The 17,380-nt window shown below is 42.7% G+C and overlaps 1 protein-coding gene and 1 long non-coding RNA gene across 18 annotated transcripts in view; one reads left to right on the top strand and one right to left on the bottom strand.

Moving 5' to 3' along the window:
• LOC138751771 (uncharacterized) overlaps positions 1-12,941 on the top strand; it is a 692,174-nt gene extending 679,233 nt beyond the window's left edge. Inside the window, exon 2 of the long non-coding RNA XR_011350173.1 lies at positions 12,637-12,941. This is a non-coding gene — a long non-coding RNA (uncharacterized lncRNA). The remainder of the gene's footprint in view (positions 1-12,636) is intronic.
• The window catches only part of mpp7a (MAGUK p55 scaffold protein 7a), a 584,207-nt gene that overhangs the window by 105,611 nt on the left and 461,216 nt on the right, over positions 1-17,380 (bottom strand). The gene's annotated exons all lie outside the window — the stretch shown is intronic.

Genomic DNA, 17,380 nt, shown 5'->3' with positions numbered 1-17,380 from the left:
AATTCAAAAACAGTGCAGAGAACAGACAATGTCAACGACTAAGATGTAATGTACAAATACAGTGTAGTCTCAAGAGAATGGTACAGTTCAAAGCAGTGCAGGGACATCAGCCTTTGCCAGTACTGCATTATGTGCTCCCAGGTCATTTTCCATGAATGGGACTGTCACTTCAAGAGAACAAATCAAGCTGCAAGTTTTGGAGTTTGACCGGGAGGACAGCATGTACTAAACTGGATACATCTGAAGAGAAAGGAAATGCAGGTGCAGAGATCATGTGACCAACAGATTAAAGACAGTTCTGAGTTTGCTCAGGGGCCAGTTTAAGGAAGTGTCACTTGAAAAAGCATCTTTTGAAGGGATGCTGTGCTGAAGTGGCCTCGAGTGATAATAGACAATTTGTCAGATTTTTCCGTGTTAAAGGGGAAAGAGTAGTGGCCATTTCAAGGAGACAACATTTGGAAAAGTATCCTTTGAAGGGATACTGTACTGAATGTGCCCTCATGTGGTGACAGACAATTTGTCCGATTTCTCTGTGTTATAGGGGAATGAGAATACCACTCTGTGACCAAAAACAAAGGAAAGGTCACTTTAAAAGAGGACTTATTGAATCCCATCATGGCCAGAGGGGACTGTCGAATCCCAACATGACAAAGGAAACGTCACTTCTGAATGGAATTGTTAAGCCCCACCCTGACAATTTCTCTAGAAGCATCTCAACCAGGATTTTGAGTGTTAATAAACAGATTATCACCCGTCTCTTCCACCTACTTCATGAAATTCTTTGCCTGCTGTGCATCCATCTAAAACCTGTATGTCACTTTGATTTTAAGCCTCCATGTCAACATTGGATTTTCTGAGAATGAACTTTGAACAGTCTTTTCAAAATTAGGCTTGACCTGTAGTGGCAAAGGCATTACACACACACACACACACACACACACACACATAAGTATATTCATGCACAGTTGGGGGATAAGTGTAGATAAATTGGATAAAGTATAACATTATTGTTAATTAATAATTAAACATATTATTTTAAATCTAACATTGTCTGGGCTAATTTCTATTGCTGCTGTCTGGTACGTAAAAGTCAGTAAGAAATCCTTGCAAGACTCTGAAAACAACAGGACAGAAAATGTTCTTGAACCTGGAGGATAGTGTTTTCAAACTCATATTTTCTGGCTGTCAGAAGAGGAATGAAGAATATGGGCCTAGGAGAGATCAAAGTTCAGGGTTCCTTTTATTGTCACATGTCATATTTCAACATTTGTCTGCCTTAAGGCAAACAAAGAGTCACCATGAGCATTGCCCTGCACCCTAACAACGAGGGATGGATCCTTTAATAAGCCAGCAGCTTTTCCAAGATAACAGGAGGTAGAGATAGAGTCAAAGTCAGGAGGTTGGCTGAGCTGTGTTTACAACTCTCTGTAGGTTTTTGCAGTCTTGGGTACAGCAATTCCTGTATTGATTGTTGCTTTTCTCAATTTAGGGTCAAAACATAGAGCGCATGACAGAGTGAGATCTCATGGTTTTCACAGCAGCATGTTACACTGTGACAGAAGATGGTCCTTTTCTCCAGTACTTACATCAACCCTTTCTTATTCATAACCACCAGCTGATGTTGGGCTTCATCAATCCTTTGACAAGGATATAATATAGGAACCAATCCTGTATTGAATACTTTTCTTACTGATATGTGACAAAATAAAGAGTATGAGGACACCATTAATGGAAACAAGCAAAAGAATAGAAATCCAAATTGGTCTTTAGCATTGCACCATTTGCTTGGAGTTCCAGGATTTTGATCAATTGATATTGAAGGAAGGTGCAAGTACTGGAGAGAAGGACAATGCAAGGTTTGAAGCAGCAATTTTAAAATTGTTATATTTATTTATTACAAAATAACAAGTACAATGAGAAGGGTTCTTCTATGAGCAGACTAACAGGTTTTCATCCATAGTGACGTCCAAAATGTTACAGCCACTACCGATGGCTGGCCTCAGCATTTTGCAGATGTGTGGAGGGATGGCAGCGGTGGGCTGCAACTCCCCACCTCTGATGGTAATAGTACCGCTGCTCTCCATCTGTGCTGCGTCTGGCTGAGTCTGATATAGTGGGCAGGGTTGGTGTCCTTTGCTGAGGCACTGCTATGCGCCCAACCACAAGTCCTCCATGCTGTTAAACATGCCACAACTCATCAGCATTGCGTGCTAGATGACAGGGGTCACTAAAGTCATTGTCTGCAAGCAGCAAATAGAAACATAGAACACAAGAAATGCAGAAGCTGTAATCTTGAGCAAACATTTAGAAACTGGTAGAGCTCAGCAAGTTATGATATATAAACATAGAAAATTGGAGCAGGTGTAGGTCGTTCGACCCTTCGAGCCTGCTCCACCATTCAACGAGATCATGGCTGATCTTAAAGTTCAGTACACTGTCCCCGCCTTCTCTCCGTAACCTTTAATACCCTTATACTGAAGAAATAGATCTAATTCCCTCTTAAATATATTTAATGAACCTGCCTCTATTGCCCTCTGTGGCAATGAATTCCACAGATTCACCACCCTCTGGGTCAAGAAATTCCTCCTCATCTCGGTCCTAAATGGTTTGCCTATTATCCTCAGACCATGGCCCCGGGTTCTGGATTTTCCCATCCTTGGAAGTGATGATTGTAGCAAGTGGTGAAGCAACAAAGAACACAAGAGATGCTATGAGCTGATGATGAGATCAGTTTGATGGCATTCTTACAGTCGTTTAAAGAGCCGAGATTTGTGCATTCCCCACATCACATGACTCCCAGAAATGACATGGGTCCCAGAAGCCTTAGCATCATCAGTCCCTGGGAAACATCTGGGAACTCCTGGGCCCATAGAGATCCGCGACTCTGAAGCTCTGGTGAGGTAAGTAGTGGCACTGTCTGCCACAATATCTACGAATTTGTAGTTTGTAATGTTTCTAAATCCTTTTTAGGTGCTACAGGTCATGGTTTGTGTTCCACTGTCAAAGGTTTGATTCATCAAGGGTATATAGTGCAACCATAATGCACTGATGTTGTAGGGAATGGACAGTTTGGATGGTGGATATTGTGCATGTTAAATGGACAATGACAGTACATCTCATCATATTGAGATACTTGGTACTTATTAGACCACTGCTAATTCGGGCTGATGCACAATATTTCACCACCCTTCTTGAATGCTTTTTATAAAGTGTAAAGGGTTTGGGTAGTCTGGATACATCTTCGCAGCAACATGTCTGCTCTGAGAGAGACAGAATACATTTTGCTTTTATTCGTTCAAACATCTGGTCAATACTGACACCAAAGTGTCAATGGTAAGAGATTCAATGACAGTGTACCACTGAATATCATATAAAGACGATTTAACTGCAGCTTGTGATAGTTACCTGCCTCTGCTCGTATAACATTAGTCGAAAATGATAGATCTTTTGTTGTGGATAGAAAAGACCACTTCATTTTCTAAGGAACTGCAAATGAAACTGAACAGTACAATCATTCTCTGCCCTTATAATGGAGAAGGATACAGATGCAACAACTGATCTGATTGAACCTTAACATTCTACAGTAATGCAAAAGAATAAAATAAATTATATTGGAAATGCACAGCATCTGCAGAATTTGGCATGATGTCTTGGGACTAAGATTGGCCTTCAAACATCAAAGCAAATTTTCATTTGTGCAATTCAGATTTCAACCTGTAAAGTTTTCCAGATACCCTTCAATTTGACCAGGATTCATTGGTTCCACACTTGGTCAAAGATAATCTGACCTCAAGGCTGGTTTCTTTCAGACCAGCTCCTTTGTTTGCATATAGGTTATGGGTGGAATGAAGTTTAGAATCGTATGGTTTGATTGGAAGTCAAAATGAGCATCAGTTAGTAAGTATTGCTTGATCACACAGTTAATTATATCTGCCATCATTTTGTTTGTGATTTAAAGTTAACTGAAGGGCAATTGTTGGCTGGTTTATATTTGACCCAGGATTAAAGTAAATGGTCAATTTTATAGATTTATAGCTGAACTAAAAAAGAATTTAAAGAATTCAACAATTTTCCAAATCATTTTACAGCGAAGGATTGCAAGAATTATGAGCTATTTGGTCCTTCTGCAATTCATAAAATCACAAATTCAAAATCATTTTTGTGTGCTCTTCCCAAGACCCTTGATTAACAACAAGGAATGTATCATTCTCAGCAATAAATGCAATCAATGACTGAGCCTGGTTTAATGGAATAGAATCTTCTAAAGAGTAAAAAAAAAGATGGTTTTTTTTTTTCAGTCCTATTTGGTCTGTGCCTTATGCTGAGATTGTAAAGCTCTAATTCCAGACATGGGGAGGACGTACAAACTCCATACAGACAGCAAGTGAACCCCTTCCGGTCCCAATTACTGGTGTTGTAAAGGCATTGTGCTAACTGCTACGCCTCTTGAAAAATCTTCCCCTCTGCATCTCCCATGAATTCTACATGCTTCTGTGAAATCGCCTCTTATTCTTCTAAATTTAAGTGATAGAAGCTTAGCCTATTCAATCTCTTCTCTTAAATGTAAGAAACACATTCGTCAATGTTGGTGCAGCAAACGTGATGAAATCATCTTTTTTAGAAATCCTTAGTGAGGAATAAATATTAGCTAAGACACAGAAGTTAACTTTTCAAGATTGCATCACCAAAAGAGCAAATATGGACTCCATTTAATATTTCATCCAAATGATGGCATCATACTCCAGTGCCAGTTTAAAGTTTTATTCAGAATTTTCTAATGTTTGTCCTCAACTCAGAACTTCTTGCAGACACAAATTTACTAACAATATGAAAAGCAAAATTTGGACTACAGTCCCAGACCATACTGTATTCAAAGTGATGTGACTGTCATAGAGGATATCAAATTGGCTCAATTCCAACCTCTATGATAAACACCTAATTAAAACATCAAAATATCCATTCCGCACACGAATAAAAATTTTGAAAATGCTTTAATTTCACTTATTGCAATTACATTTGGGTCTTCATCATTATGCAGGAAGAGGATATTGACAAGGCTATTTTTGATTTATTAAATTATTTTTTAATATTTTGACAGCACAGTAACTGGCTCTTCTGGTCCATGTGGCTGTGCTGCCCAAGAACACCAATTAATCCCAAAACCTAAACGTTTTTGGTGCTGTAAGACTGAAGAGTTTTAATGTTATCTGCTGGCTAAGGGATAGCTATGATTTGCTGGCAACAATCCAGTGTTCACTATGCATAATGCTGCAGAATCACCACCAGATCTTGGTGAAAGGCGATCCTCAGGCTGTTGATAGCTTACACTGACTCTTGGATTTTTGTTCCGGCTGCTTCATTTAGCAGTATTAGAGCCACACATTCATGATGCCAGATACCATTAGCCTAAGGATAAGATTTTGTTGCTACAAGGAGATGAGAATGAGTCTATTGCAATCTCTAAAACTCAGAATTGAAATCAAATCACAACTAAAATTCCAAGCTGCAAAAACAACATTTTTCATATTCATTCACCCAATCTCAGCAGCTCCAAGAAAATAAATCTCTATTTTTGAGATGAATATCCAATTCAAATCAAATTGCTTAGAAAAGTGGTCATAATAAAAATTATTCTAACTATTGAATACATAAACAAATCTAAATGCTAATTTCTTGATTTCTGATGAATGAAATAATATTGGAAGCATATTTGACAATTTCTTGCCACTATTCAAAGCAACTGTTGTGGATAAACAAAGTAGTGATCCACAAACGTTACTATTTTTCATTTTTTTCTTCTTTCATTCCTCAAATTTTTCATTTACGGCATTGAAAATTATGTTAAATTATTCTGTGGTCTGAAGAGAATGATTTCTTCAAGTGAGTCCCAGTATAGCTGTTTATCTCACTGATTTTACCACACACATAGCAGAGGAATGTAAGCATGTGTATATCTGACAAAGGTTACTGCACATTTGGAGACGAGAGACACTTGTGAACATAAAAGTACAAAGAGGATGCAACTCTCCCCTCTCTGACATCCTGCGACCAATTTTAAAATGTATTCAACAACAGAATAATTTGAGAGTCAGAAATCAGAAATGTGTATCTAATTTCATGCCTTCTCTACAAGACGCATACATGCTCTTTATCGACTATAGTTCGGCATTCAACACCATCATCCTCTCAAAACTGATCAGCAAACTCCCAAGTCCTGGGCCTTAATACACCCCTGTGTAATTGGATACTGGATTTCCAAACCTCCAGACCACAATTAGTGAGGAGTGGTGTGAGAGATAATAGAGAAAGTAAAGCTAGTATGAATGAAATAAGGAATACTAGACTAGATTAGAGGAAGTTAAGTAAGTGCTAGTAGGGATGAATTCCGTTAAGAGTGTGAGCAAGGGTTACGCAAGTATAATAGAATAAGGGTCTTATAGTGATAGACAGAATTAGCAAGTTCTGCATATGGAATTAGTAAGTCCTGGGGGTTGAGATGTGTGAATAAGGACAAAGGCAGATTCATGAATAATGACAATGACATGATGGGACCCAGACAGGATACCCCATGGTCTTTCAAGTTTTACAGAAACTGCATACAGGCAGACAGAATTACCAAATGCCAAACCAATCCAGGAGGCAGAAGAATGTTAGGGGGGAGGGTACCTCTACACTGAAATGAACTGTATAAAAGTTGGGTGAGTCCCAGTATGTGTGTGTATTCCCAGGGTAAGGGGAAGCACCCAACTTTGCATTGTTGTACAATAAATGTTCTTTGTTCTCAATTTTTGTCTCGAGCGAAATCTGTGAAGGTACTTCTGTTTCTCACAATTGGGGGTTCATCCGGGATCGCACTCCCTCCACTGTCAGAGTGCCTGACGACGGGGGCAGGTGCACCCCGGCTGATTCAGCTGGACTCCCGAACGACGGGTGACTGGTCAGTGGATGAAGCGAGTGATATCCGAGAAAAGGCATTGAGAACAAACGAACGGAGAACGTTAAGGAAGCGTGCTAGGAATAGCTACTGGATCCCGGTAAGAGGAATTTTATTTACCTGCTTGTATGGGAGGAGTAAGTAGCAAGGGAAACAGTCCTAAAGAAGGATGGGGAGATCAGATACCTAAACATAGTCCATTAGGATTAATGTTATCTGATTGGGGTGCGGGGAAAACCCGTGGAAAAGATAAACAGACCATGGTCAGGTATTGCTGTCAGGAATGGGTTAAGAATCTGATAAAAGGGAGTTCGGTATATTGGCCAAAGTTCGGATCTGATGAGGACTGGATGTGTCAGGCATTGAACATCTGGCTCTACCAAAATCAAGGAGGTAATACCGAGAGCCGAGAACATGCAGCCTGTTGGCCCAGTGGATTGTTTGATCAAATGATTTTGAGCGAAAAGGAATGTAAGAACAAGAAGGATGAGGAACCTTCTGCCCCTGAAATACAAGGATGGGATGTGTTACATTCCCTTCCTCCACCTTATGTTCCTCCTGTGCTGGCTCCTATCTCCCCCCCTCACCTACGCTTTACCCTTCTTTACCTTCCCCTCCTCCTCCACAGTTAGAGAAAAAGAAAGTAGGGGTGGTATGCTCACAGAGTACAAGATTACCGCCTCAAATGACACGAGAGGGAGGAGACTTTGATTATGAGAGTCATTCAGAACAGTGTGAGACCCTTCGGAAGGGAAGGGCAGAATCCTTTGATTTGTCTCCCAGAGGGCAGGAACCTAAACATCATCGAGGAGGGGATAAGCCAGAAATTAACTGGATGAGACCTTTACAAGAGGTTCCCTTGGGAGGGGACGTGGGGGGGTCTTGGGTTCGTAAATGTGCCTCTGACCTGTACGGAGGTGCGCAATTTTAAGGAAATGACCTCCCTGATAGAAGACCCTCAGGGATGTGCAGATCAATTTTTGGGACCGAATATATATACCTGGAATGAATTAATATCGATCTTTAAGGCTCTATTCACTTGGATGAGCGTGGAATGATTCGCAAGGCAGGGATTAGAGTCTGGGATAGGGAACACTAAGGGGGACCAGAGGCGATACCTGGGGAACTTTAATTCCCCCTGGTAAACCCGAATTGGGATAAGAATACTAATGATGGTCGCACACGAATGGAGTATAGGATTAATCTAATAAAAGGAATGAAGGAGTCTGTTCCAAAAGGACAGAACTTTAAGAAGGCATTTGAGGTTCCCCAAGGTCCCGAGTAGACCCCCTCTGCATTTCTGAATAGATTGCGTGCGGCCGTACAGCAATATGGGGGGTTGGATATAGAATCCCCACCAGGTGAACAGTTGGTATTGACGGGCTTTGTTACTAATTCAGTCCCAGATATCAGGAAGAAATTACAAAAGACAGAGAATTGGCATGAACAGGGAATAACACAGCTTTTACAGATCACACAAAGGGCATACGTCCAGAGGTCTCAAAATAAATAGAAAGGAAAGGCTAAGATTTTGATGCAGGCAGTCAAGGAAGTTGTGGAGGGACAGCAGGGAAATGTTAGGAGCTGTGTGCCAGCTCCTGGACGTTGGGAGGAGCACCAGGAGTGGGGAAGTAGAGACCAGAGCAGAGGCAGGGGTAGAAGAGAATTCCGGGGACAACGACCATTCCCGGGACCCCGTGGAGACCCTGGTAGAAATTGGGAAACAGGAGCATTAGTTTGCTATTATTGTAAAAAGGAGGGACACTTTAAGAGGGAATGCCCAATGCGAGCCAGGGAGACGCGATCTTACGCATTGATGGAGGCAGATTATGAATAGGGGGGTCACAGTTCTCAGTCAATACACACCGTGGGGCTGCACGGAGAACCATTGGTAAATTTATGCATAGGACCCCACGGTGACAAGATGACTTTTCTAGTAGATTCTGGGGCAGCCTGGTCTAGTATTTTACAACGGCCTGTGGGTGTTAAAACAGAAGGGACAGTGATGATTTCGGGAGTGGGAGGAAGAGATTTTACGGTCCCTATGCTAAAGGATGTAAGGATACAAATGGGAGAAAAGATAATAACAAGAGGATATTTTACTAGTTCCCCAAGCTGGAGTTTGCTTGTTGGGACGGGATTTACAGGACCAATTGACTATCGGTACCAGACCACAGGGATCAGGTATCGGGGTTCAATTTTATGTACTAACAGAGGAGGATCGGGAACTAATAAATCCTAGAGTATGGGCAAAAAGAGGCAATAGAGGAGGGTTAGATGTTCCTCCCCTACAAGTTACTTTAAAAGACCCTGACCAAGTAATTAGACGAAAACAGTATCCAATTCCTATGGCTGGCCGAAAGGGGCTGCAGCCAGTAATTGACCAATTGGTGAAAGATGGTATACTTGAACCTTGTATGTCACCTTTTAATACCCCAATTTTACCTGTCCAAAAACCAGATGGTACCTATCGATTAGTGCAGGATTTGAGGGAGTTAAACAAAATTATTCTCACTCGTTATCCGGTTGTACCTAACACCTATACGATAATGGGTAAAATTGATCCCCATAGTAAGTGGTTTAGTGTAATTGACCTCAAAGATGCCTTCTGGACCTGTCCGTTGGCAATAGACAGTAGGGGCATGTTTGCATTTGAGTGGGAGAATCCTTTTACAGGACGGAAAAAGCAATACCAGTGGACGGTCCTTCCCCAGGGTTTTACAGAATCACCAAATTTGTTTGGCCAAGTTTTAGAACAGGTACTAGATGAGGCCCCTTGGAGAGAGGATTGTCAATTAATACAATATGTTGATGATCTATTAATCACGGGAAAAACGTATGATGTGGTTAAACAATACACTGTTGAATTTTTGAATTTTCTAGGGAATAAGGGTCTTAGAGTGAGCGAATCAAAGTTACAATTTGTTCAATCTGAAGTTAAATACTTAGGTCACCTAGTTAGTCAAGGAATTAGGAAGATAAGTCCAGAGAGAACACGCGGGTATTCTGCAGATCCCCCCTCCAAAGAGTGCTCGAGAACTTAGGAAATTCCTTGGTTTAGTGGGATACTGTAGAATTTGGATTGAGAATTATTCTAGCCTGGTCAAATTTCTTTATGATAAACTTGCAACTCTAGGGGGCGAAACTGTTGTCTGGACGGAGGAGGAGATTAAAGATTTTACCTTGGTGAAACAGCGTCTTATTAGTGCCCCAGTTCTGGCTTTACCCGATCTAAATAAGCCATTTGACCTATATACCAATGCGAAAGACGGTGTGGCCGTGGGAGTATTAACGCAAGAGAGGGCAGGCTTTAGACAACCAGTTGCCTTTCTGTCAAAAATTTTAGATCCTGTTTGTCAAGTTGGCCAGAATGTGTGCAAGCAATTGCAGTCACTGCTATTTTAGTTGAGGAAGGACGAAAGATTACGTTTGGTGCCCCGATGATAGTTCACACCCCTCACAGTCCGCACTATTCTCTTACAACGTGCCGGAAGGTGGCTTACTGATTCTAGAATTTTAAAGTATGAAGTGATTCTTATGGATAGGGATGATTTGACACTGATCATAAACAAAGAACAGAATCCAGCCGCCTTCTTGGTTTCTCCAGATTCTGATACTGTCCCCAATGATTTAGAGCATGTATGTTTAGAAGTGATAGATTTACAGACAAAAATTAGAGATGATTTAAGTGATGAACCTTTACGGGAGGGTGAAAAATGGTTTATTGATGGATCTTCCCGCTGCATTGACGGCATTTGGTATAGCGGGTATAGTGTAGTGGATGGGAATGGAGGAGTTGTGATTGAAGCCAGTCATCTTCCCAGTCATTGGTCGGCACAATCCTGTGAATTATATGCCCTCTGTAGAGCTCTCCAGGGTTTAGAGGGAAAGGTGGGCACGATCTATACCGACGCAAAGTATGCTTTTGGTGTAGTGCACACCTTTGGAAAGATTTGGAAAGAGCGGGGAATGATAACTGGGAAAGGACAAATGTTGATCCATGAAAACTTAATTGTTCAATCCTTAGATGCTCTTATGTTACCTGAGGAGATAGCTGTAATTCATGTACGGGGCCATCAAATTATTGACAGTCCTGAAGCACAGGGGAACAGACAGGCAGATGAAGCTGCCAAACAGGCTGCACTCACAAAAAAAATAGACATGCAGCTGTTACTCCCCACCCCACATGAGGTTCAAAAGACTCCCATCTTTTCATGGAAAGAGGAGGTTTATATGAAAGACCATGGAATGCGTCAAAATGCCGATGGGTTGTGGTGGACGGCAGAGGGACGCCAAGTACTGAACAAAGCCTTGGCTCATCAGATTATTGATCAGCTCCACCAGCAGACACATTGGGGAACACAGGCACTTGTTGATGCTTTTGTACGGTCCTTTAATTGCTTGGGAATATACACCATAGCCAAGCAAAGTACTCGGGGGTGCCCAATCTGTCAGCGAGTGAATAAGAAAGTCATGCGCCAGGTAATGCCTGGCGGTCATGATATAGCCGTACACCTGTTTCAACGAATACAGATTGACTTCACGGAATTACCTAAGATAGGGGTTTATAAATACCACCTGGTGATGGTGAATCATTTTACTCGATGGGTTGAGGCTTTCCCGACCCCTAATGATCGTGTCAGCACTGTTATCCGGATTTTACTAGAGTCTGTTATTCTGCGTTATGGCATTATTCAAACCATTCACTCAGATCGAGGTACACATTTTACCTCTCAGGTACTCCAGGGTCTGTGTAAAATCCTTGTAATAGATTGGCAGTTACATACCCCATGGCACCCTCAGAGTTCAGGCCGTGTTGAACGGATGAATCAGACCCTGAAAAATCAACTCACTCGACTTCATGAGGAAACTGGCCTCTCCTGGATTAAATCCTTACCCTTAGCTTTAATTAGGACTCGCACAGCTCCTCGTAAGGACCTTGCTGTCTCACCATATGAAATGAAGTTTGGTCTTCCTTACATAGGATTCCACAGATATCCCTACCCCTGAGGCTAATGACCAGTACATATCTAAATATTTACAGGGACTTTCTACTTCTCTATATGACTTATGACAGAAGGGTTTATTAGCTCAAAACCCACCCCTGGACTATCCTATTCATTCTGTTAAACCTGGTGAGTGGGTACATGTAAAAGCGTGGCAAGACCATAAACTAAAACCGATATGGGACGGCCCTTATTGTGTACTTCTGATTACAGACACTGCAGTGCGAACAAAAGAAAAGGGGTGGACTCACATACAACGCATTAAACAAGCTAATCCATGGACTCTTCTTTGGCTTGGCTTCGCGGATGAAGATTTATGGAGGGGTAAATGTCCACGTCAGCTGCAGGCTCGTTTGTGGTTGACAAGTCCGATACGGGACAGGCAGACATGGTTGCAGCGGTTGCAAGGGAAAATTGGTTGGTTGGGGTTGGTTGTTGGGTTTTTCCTCCTTTGTCTTCTGACAGTGAGGTGGGCTCTGCGGTCTTCTTCAAAGGAGGTTGCTGCCCGCCGAACTGTGAGGCGCCAAGATGCATGGTTTGAGGCGATATCAGCCCACTGGCGGTGGTCAATGTGGCAGGCACCAAGAGCTTTCTTTACGCAGTCCTTATACCTCTTCTTTGGTGCATCTCTGTCTCGGTGGCCAGTGGAGAGCTCACCATATAACACGATCTTGGGAAGGCGATGGTCCTTGTAAGGTAAAACATCATGAGATGGGACCGGAGAAGGAGTCACCCAGTACTAGGGAGTAACAGAATGCATCCTTGTACTTACAAGATAAGAGAGACATTGATGGATTGAGAGGCAGGAAGCTAGCAGGGAAAGGATAGCAACAGTTTTAGTCATTGGACAAGTAATGATATGATGATGTTCTAAGCATGTATCCAAGGGTATAAAAAATCACCATTTTGCTGATAACGGCAGAATGCATTCTCCGACTAACTTGTTAGTCGCAAGTGTTACAATCCGGTAATAAAGAACAAAGAACCCTGATTTCGACTCAGCCTGGTGTTTGTCTCACTCATTCATGAACAAAGCAGACCTAACATCCTCCATTCTGGAGACGTGACCTACCCAGCGCAGTTTGATCTTCAGCAGCATGGATTCGATGCTGTCGGCCTCTGCCATCTCGAGTACGTCGATGTTGGAGATGAAGTCGCTCCAATGAATGTTGAGGATGGAGCGGAGACAACGCTGGTGGAAGCGTTCTAGGAGCCGTAGATGATGCCGATAAAGGATCCACGATTCGGAGCCGAACAGGAGTGTGGGTATGACAACGGCTCTGTATACGCTAATCTTTGTGAGGTTTTTCAGTTGGTTGTTTTTCCAGACTCTTTTGTGTAGTCTTCCAAAGGCGCTATTTGCCTTGGCAAGTCTGTTGTCTATCTCATTGTCCATCCTTGCATCCGATGAAATGGTGCAGCCGAGATAGGTAAACTGGTTGACCGTTTTGAGTTTTGTGTGCCCGATGGAGATGTGGGGTGGCTGATAGTCATGGTGGGGAGCTGGCTGATGGAGGACCTCAGTTTTCTTAAGGCTGACTTCCAGGCCAAACATTTTGGCAGTTTCCGCAAAACAGGACGTCAAGCACTGAAGAGCTGGCTCTGAAAAAAGCGACATTGTCTGCAAAGAGTAGTTCACGGACAAGTTGCTCTTGTGTCTTGGTGTGAGCTTGCAGGCGCCTCAGATTGAAGAGACTGCCATCCGTGCGGTACCGGATGTAAACAACGTCTTCACTGTTGAGATCTTTCATGGCTTGTTTCAGCATCATGCTGAAGAAGATAGTAAAGAGGGTTTGTGCGAGGACACAGTCTTGCTCCATGCCATTGTTAATGGAGAAGGGTTCAGAGAGCTCATTGCTGTATCTGACCCGACCTTGTTGGTTTTCATGCAGTTGGATAACCATGTTGAGGAACTTTGGGGGGCATCCGATACACTCTAGTATTTGCCAAAGCCCTTTCCTACTCATGGTGTCAAAAGCTTTGGTGAGGTCAACAAAGGTGATGTAGAGTCCTTTGTTTTGTTCTCTGTACTTTTCTTGGAGGGCAAAGACCACGTCAGTAGTTCCACTGTTTGCGTGAAAGCCGCACTGTGATTCTGGGAGAACATTTTCGGCAACACTAGGTATTTCTATTTAGGAGAATCCTAGCGAAGATTTTGCTTGCAATGGAGAGCAGCGTGATTCCCCTGTAGTTTGAGCAGTCTGATTTCTTGCCTTTTTTTTGTACAGGGTGATGATGATGGCATCATGAAGGTCCTGAGGCAGCTTTCCTTGGTCCCAGCAGAGCTTGAAAAATTCATGCAGTTTGGCATGCAGAGTTTTGCCGCCAGCCTTCCGACCTCTGGGGGGGGATTCCATCCTTACCTGCTGCTTTGCCACTTTTCAGTTGTTCAATTGCCTTATATGTCTCTTCCCGGGTGAGGACCTCATCCAGTTCTAGCCTTAAGGGCTGTTGAGGGAGCTGGAGCAGGGCGGATTCTTGGACTGAGCGGTTGGCACTGAAAAGAGATTGGAAGTGTTCTGACCATCGGTTGAGGATGGAGATCTTGTCGTTGAGGAGGACTTTGCCGTCTGAGCTGCGCAGCAGGTTTGGACTTGGGGTTAGGGGCCGTACCAAGACCTTAGAGCCTTGTAAAAACCCCTGAAGTCGCCAATGTCCGCGCTGAGCTGGGTTCGTTTGGCGAGGCTAGTCTACCACTCATTTTGGATCTCCCGGAGTTTGCGCTGAAGATGGCTGCATGCGCGACGGAAGGCTAGTTTTTTCTCTGGCCAGGATGGCTTTGCAGTCTCGCATCCTTCTGGTCTAAAAGTTACGCTACGCCGGGAAAAAGTGCTGTAATGTTATTTTTATTATTTGCTGTATTGTTTTTCTGCTGGTTCCCAATTTTTGGGAAACCACCCAATTATACACAATATATTATATCCTCCTGGAATAGGGGCAGTAGAGGTGATAATTACTTTGAGGAATGGACAAGTTTACCTTTAGAATGCAGACAGGGCACAGGTATAGAGTGTATTCATAGTGGGGTACCTTATTTAGTATGGTTTAATTTAGGATCCCAACATGGACGAGGGAAACAGAACTGCCCTAGGGGAGTGGATTGGGTTTGCGTCCCGGCCTCTACAGATATTAAAGAGATGAGTGCTAAAAATATGGTACAAAGAAGATGGTGGGAAAATGGTGGGGGAGATATTGAACAGTTTCTTTTCTTCGGTATTCACTAAGGAGAAGGATATTGGGAGATGTGAGATAAAAAAAGCAAATTGGGTAAATATGGGGAATATAGAGATTACAAAAGATGTAGTTTTAGGGCTTTTGAAGAATATAAAGGTGGATAAGTCTCTGGGACCAGACGGGATCTTCCCCAGGACATTGAGAGAAGTGAAGGAGGAAATAGCAGGGGCTCTGGCGGTAATTTTCCAAATGTCATTAGATATGGTGATAGTGCCGGAGGATTGGCGCATTGCGCATGTGGTTCCGTTATTTAAAAAGGGTTCAAGGAGGAAGCCTGGCAACTATCAGCCTGTAAGTTTGACGTCTGTGGTAGGTAAATTAATGGAGAAAATTCTTAGAGATAGTACTTATAAACATCTGGATAGACAGGGTCTGATCAGGAGCACTCAACATGGATTTATGGGAGGAAGGTCATGTTTGACCAATCTCATTGAATTTTTTGAAGAGGTGACTAGGAATGTGGATGAGGGTAGCACAGTGGATGTTGTCTATATGGACTTCAGTAAGGCCTTCGATAAGGTACCACATGGAAGGTTAGTTAGGAAGGTGCAGTCTTTAGGTATAAATTTTGAGATAGTCAAACGGATTGAACATTGGCTGAAAGGGAGAGGCCAGAGAGTGGTAGTGGATAATTGTCTGTCAGGTTGGAGGCCGGTGACCAGTGGTGTGCCTCAAGGATCTGTATTGGGCCCATTGTTGTTCGTTATATACATTAATGATCTAGATGATGGGGTGGTGAATTGGATTAGTAAATATGCAGACGATACTAAGATAGGTGGAATAGTGGATAATGAAGAAGGTTTTCAAGGATTACAGAGGGATTTGGGCTGCTTAGAAAAGTGGGCTGAAAAATGGCAGATGGAATTTAATGCTGATAAGTGTGAGGTGCTTCATTTTGGTAAGAAGAATCAGAACAGGACATACGTGGTAAATGGGAGAGCATTGATGAATACAGAAGAGCAGAAAGATTTAGGAGTAACGGTACATCGTTCCCTGAAGGTAGAAACTCACGTGAATAGGGTGGTGAAGAAGGCTTTTAGTATGCTGGCCTTTATCAATCATTGCATGGAATATAGGAGTTGGGAGGTGATGTTGAGATTGTATAAGACGTTGGTGCGGCCTAATTTGGAGTTCTGTGTGCAGTTCTGGTCGCCTAACAGAGTGGAGAGAGTGCAGAGAAGATTTACCAGAATGTTACCTGGGTTTAAGCATCTAGAGTATAGGGAGAGATTGGACAGATTAGGTCTTTATTCTTTGGAGCGTAGAAGGTTGAGAGGGGATTTGATAGAAGTATTTAAGATTATGAAAGGGATAGACAGAGTGGATGTGGATAGACTATTTCCGTTAAGAGGAGGAAAGATTAAAACAAGAGGACATGAGTTAAGAATTAAGGGGCAGAGGTTTAGAGGTAACATTAGGGGGAACTTCTTTACTCAGAGAGTGGTAGCCGTGTGGAATGAGCTTCCGGGAGAAATAGTGGCGGCAGAGTCAATTGTATTATTTAAGAAAAGGTTGGACAGGTATATGGATGAGAAGAAGATGGAGGGTTATGGGCATTGTGCAGGGAGGTGGGACTAGAGAGGGGTGTTTGGTTCGGTGCGGACTAGAAGGGCCTAATGGCCTGTTTCCGTGCCGTAATTGTTATGTTATGTTATAACATTAGTCAGGGCTATACCTGGACTAGGGATAAAGGGGGTATATATGCTAATGCTCGCAGACAAGCTGCTACTCACATGTTAGGTAACAATAAACGCACCCCCCCCCCCCAACTTGGCATCTTGTAAATCATCCTTTGGGTCACGAATATATTCGGAAGGCTAAAGGCCATCACTATAAGGGGGATTCCAGTTGTAAACGGCTCAAGCTGCTCCAGTGTAACAGCTGTTTGGCATTTAAACCATTTATTCAGACTCCAGGCAGTTTTGGAGATTATCACCAAACAGACAGCGACGGCCTTGGATTTATTGGTTGAAGAACAATGACAGATATGAGCTATAGCTTATCAAAACCGCCTGGCTCTCGATTACTTGTTGGCTGCTGAGGGCGGCATTTGTGGAAGATCGATTGATGACGATGGTCACAATGGTCAGGCGGTTGAACTTTTTACTGGTGACTGGAGGTGGATACACTCAGCCCTTATAGCAGGTGGACTCGTTATTTTAGCCATAATGATACTTCCCTGCCTAATGACTTGTGTGCAGATCAC

Source organism: Narcine bancroftii, chromosome 1 (genome assembly GCF_036971445.1).
Source record: "Narcine bancroftii isolate sNarBan1 chromosome 1, sNarBan1.hap1, whole genome shotgun sequence".
Classification (NCBI taxonomy): Eukaryota; Metazoa; Chordata; class Chondrichthyes; order Torpediniformes; family Narcinidae; genus Narcine; species Narcine bancroftii.
This window is presented reverse-complemented; position numbering and strand designations above follow the sequence as displayed.